The following is a 4,961-nucleotide window of genomic DNA, read 5'->3' on the forward strand; positions in this document are numbered from 1 at the left end:
CAGTTTTCCTGTATTTAGAACATAACTAAAAAATCCAGGCATTTTATCATCCCTGATGCTTGCAAATGTTGAACCAGGAATTTTACAGGCCAAACTGGCCCACTTATTGGTAGTATTTCTATCTATATACATTTAGGTTGTAACTTTCTCTAATCTGCAGAGTCAGATAGTATCTGGCTTCTCTACTCACCTTCACTTTTTCTACATCTTAGCTGAAATTGCTGATATGTTGTTGTTTCCTCTCTTAATCAATTTGTCATGTATTCCTTTGCTTTCATTTTGTCTGGGTTTTGTGAGAAATGAGGGATGTTTGTAGTCTATTGATCAGTTTTGACCTGAAGTCCCCCTCAGCAATGTAACTTTTTTGATTTACTTTTTAATGCAAAGGAGATCACACAAGGATTTTTGAAGGCCAGGAATGCTTTAGACTCTTTGTTCTCCTGAACTGCTGAACTGTCCCTCTAAATCAGCCTTTAGGAGCCAGTTGGTTTGTCCAAGTCATCTTGAATAAACAAGACTTTTCACAATGTAGACTCTGAGGCAAGGCCAATGTTTGGGTATGTGACCTGTGCAGTATTGCAGGGCACTGTTCTCAGAATGTTCTGTTGTCTCTGTCTTGAAACTTCAGTTTTTTAGCAAAATGTCCCATTTTGTTTTGCTCATGGCCTCACAAATTATAAAATTGGCCAGTTGGCCCTAATCTGAAGTCTAAAATTATGATGTTTAAATATAATTTGTAGGCTCATGAAGTCCCAGGGCTCTCCAGCTTAAGTTTTCCTTCTCCAAATTCCTTGCCTGTAGCCATGTAACTGCTGACTCATTCCCTCCCTTTCTTCTCTCCCTTCCTCTCTCCATCCCTCCCTCCCTCCTTCTCATTCTCTTTCTTAAAAAAAAAATGTATATATATATATCATATAAAAATATATATTTTTTACTTTCCAATGTTTAGGTTCAAGGGGTACATGCACAGGTTTGTTACATGAGTAAATTCCATGTCACAGGGCTTGGTGTACAGATAATTTTGTCATCCAGATAACCAGCATAATACCTAGTATTTTTTTAAGAGTAGTTTTTCAATGCTCATTTTCAAGGATGGGTAGTTCACTGTCTTCTTAGCAATTTCTTTCCTTTCTAGACCTACCTCATTGATAGAAAGCTCTGTCTTATCTCAATATGAAATATTTATCCTTCATTTAATCTGTGTTCATTCTGTTTTATATAAAAAATTTGGCAAATTATATGTGACAAACAAATATGTATTTTTGTTTTTATTCTAAAAGATATATACATCATGACAATGTTGGAAAGTATTGAAAAGCATAAAACATAATTACTGCTAATTTCTTTATTGAGAATAACCATTTTTAACCTATTGGCATATTTATTTTCTGTTTTTTTGTATGCACAGCTAGTAATAATAACAATGATAGGGGTAATATCTGCTTTATTTAGTGCTTTTAATGTGCTGGGGATTGCAGTGACTGCTTTAAAGGAATTATTGCACTCAGTAGACAGACAAATACAATTAGAGAGAAATGGGTTATTTTGCATAAATGTGAAGTTTCTAATGTATATGCATTTCTTTGCTTCTGTTCCACTGAATATTATATTTCGGCACTTTTCAAAAATAAGAAATTATTTTAAATTTGTTTTTATTTTATTTTTTATAATTTCAACTTTCATTTTAGATTCAAGGGGTACATGTGTAGGTTATTACATGAGTGTATTGTGTGATGCTGGGGTTTGGGGTACCATCGTCTAGGTATAAGCGTAGTACCCAACAGCTTTTCAACCCTTACCCCCCTCTCTTCTTCCCTCTTCTCTTCCTCCCATTATCTGTTGTTGTCATCTTTGTGCACATGAGTACCCAATGTTTAGATCCCATTTATAAGTGAGAAGATGTAAAATTTTGGTTTCTGTTCCTGCATTAATTCAATTAGGATACTGGTCTCCAGCTGCATCCATGTTGCTCCAAAAACATGATTTTGTTCTTTTTGGTTTTTTGGAAGGAAGGTGCCAGTTTTATTTAAACACAAAATGTGCACATAAGCTGTCTACTCATTTTCTTCGCCGAGCAACCTGGCATTGGGGTTGGTGACTCTGATGGCCAGCTGGGCAGCCCTTTCCACGATGGCTTTGCGGTTCTTGGAGGAAACATTGTGAGCTATCTCAGCACAGTAAGATTTGTTGCACATCAGCAGCACTTCCAGCTCCTTGACGTGGACCAGGAACTTCCAGAAGCCACTGGGCAGCATGTGCTTTGTTTTCTTGTTGCTCCCGTAACCAATGTTAGGCATCAAGATCTGGCCCTTGAACCTTCTGTGAACCCTGTTGTCAATACCTCTGGGTTTCTGTCAGTTATGCCTAATTATGACATATCGGTCTGACTGGTGCCGGATCAAATTCTTGGTTCTCTTTTTGACGATCTTGGGTTTCACAGAGGTCTAAGGGCAGCCATGATGCCGAGGAGGAGATTATTGCTACCTCTGTAGGCAGCGCCGAGGAAGAGAGAGCGATTTTGTTCTTTTTCACAGCTGTATATATGTACCATGTTTTCTTTTTATTCAGTCCACCATTGATGGGCACATAGGTTGATTCCATGTCTTTGCTATTGAGAATCATGTTGCAATAAACAGACAAGTGCAAGTGTCTTTTTGGTAAAATTATTGCTTTTCTTTTGGATATATTCCCAGTAATGAGATTTCTGGATTAATTGATAGTTCTAAGTTCTTTGAGACCTCTTTAACCTATTTCTACAGTGGCTGAACTAATTTACATTTCCCCCAAAAGTGTGTGTTTCCTTTTCTCTGCAGCCTTGCCCGCGTGGATTTTTTTTTTTTTTTGGCTTTTTAATAATAATGATCCTGACTGGTGTGAGATGGTACTGGTATGAGATGGTTTTGATTTGCATTTCTCTGATGGTTAGTGATGTTGAGCATTTTTTCATATGTTTTTTGGCCACCTGTGTGTCTTCTTTTGAAAGGGGTCTGTTCTGTCTTTTGCCCAGTTTTTAATGGAGTTATTTTTTTCTCATTGAATTGTTTACATGCCTTGTAGATAGTAGATGTTACACCTTTGTTAGAGGCATAGTTTCAAAATATTTTCTTTCATTATATAGGTTGCCTATTTGTTCTGTTGATAGTTTCATTTGCTGGACATAAGCTCTTTAGTTTGATTAGGTCCCATTTGTCAATTTTTGTTTTTGTTGCAATTGCTTCAAAAATGAGAAAATTTAAAAGAAAACATAATTACTCTATGGACAGAAAATGATGAAGGATCATTTCATTTCTTTTGCAGAGTGCCAAGATGTGTGACTTTGGCAAAGTCACTTACTTCTTAAAATTTTAGTTTCTTCTTTTGCAAAATACCTATATATTACTCCGCCTTCATCTGCAGTTTCACTTTGTGTAGTCTGAAAATATTAAATGGAAAATTTCAGAAATAACTCATAGGTTTTAAGTTGCACATCATTCTGAGTATTGTTATAAATGCCCTATTTTATTATCAGAGTTTATTGCTGTTAATCTCTTACTGTGAATAATTTATAAAGTAGACTTTATTATAGATGTGCACATATAGAAAAAACAGTATACATAAGATTTGGTACTGTTGTGGCTTTAGGCATCTACTGGGGGTCTTGAGAGGTATCCCCCACAGATAAGTGGGGCCAAATGTAATACAATATCTTCCTTGTCGACCTTTCAGGATTATGAGGGTCAACAACAAAAATAAAAACAACCGTTTATCTTTTTGATAGCAGATGATGTTAAGGGTGCAACAGTTTTATATTCCCATGTTTGTGTGAGACAGATTTTGTTTTCCCTTGAACCTGGTTAGAATTGTGCTACTGTGAACACTGATTCGGCATATGGAAGTCCCACTTTGGTGACATTTCCTGGCCATTCTTGTTTCCATTGTGTGGGTGGTGGGTCGCGTCCACTTCCTAGAGTGAGACAGCTCCTGGCGTGTGGAATTCCCGGTGCGTCCGTGGTTCAGAGTAAACTTGAAGCAAATCTGTGCATGATTTTCCTCTGCAACAATTGGCTCATTTCTCTTTTTTGTTCTCTTTTGATAGGATCCTGTTTCCTATGTGTGCAAAATAAAGGTGAATTTGGGTAAAAACAAAAACAAAAACAAAAAACAACAACCATCAATTGCTACCATCAAAACCGTATTTTGTTTTAGACTTCTATACACATCGTTATCATTTACTATGATTATTTTACCAATCCAATAAAGCAGATGAAGTACTGATTTCTACATGAGAAAGCTGAGGTTTGAAGGTGTATGTGGCTTGCTCAAAGACACAGAGGAGTGGTTGGTCAGTTGGGTGATAACTCCAGATCCCATGCCCCACCCATGGAACTCTGGATATGGCAGAGCTGCCTCCTTCAAAGGGCATTTGCTCCATTCATTTCCTAGGATGAACTTTCAAAAGTTTTAGTCCTCTGTTATCCCTTCTTTTTCATATTTTTTGGTTCTGGAATATATGTTACCTGTTGCAAGAACTCTGCTGCTGCATTTAAGCAGCAGCCATGGAGATCTGAACACCTTAAAATGGACTGGTAAACATTCAGGATTTGTAACTTTTAAAAGGCTGAAAAGAGGATAAACAAGTTTATTGTTATGTCTCTTATTTATCTTTCATCTCAGCCTCAATATTCTTCATATCCTCCTGAAAATACATCATGAAATACAACTTGACTGACTATTCTTTGTGAGGACATGGTGGATGCAGAGTTTACTTCTAAACCTTCCCCTCTGATTTTACTTTTAAAAGTGAAGAGATCACTTTTCTCTTGAAAAACCAAACCTTCCTTCAATACCTTTTACTTAGTCAAGTCACTATTATGGCTTTGGTGTCCAAAGTTTCCTTGGAGAATATTGTGCTTTCTTACCTTCTAGGCTGGGTCTAGCCTTCCTTTGGGCAATAAAACGTAAGAAGTCATATAGAATAGTTC

General features: G+C 36.8%; 1 pseudogene; it reads right to left on the reverse strand.

Annotated features, from left to right (window-relative positions):
* Positions 1-2,006: 2,006 nt before the first annotated feature.
* LOC108283850 lies at positions 2,007-2,458 on the reverse strand (annotated as a pseudogene).
* Between the last annotated feature and the right edge of the window lie 2,503 nt (positions 2,459-4,961).

Source organism: Cebus imitator, unplaced genomic scaffold, assembly GCF_001604975.1.
Source record: "Cebus imitator isolate Cc_AM_T3 unplaced genomic scaffold, Cebus_imitator-1.0 Scaffold13, whole genome shotgun sequence".
NCBI lineage: Eukaryota > Metazoa > Chordata > Mammalia > Primates > Cebidae > Cebus > Cebus imitator.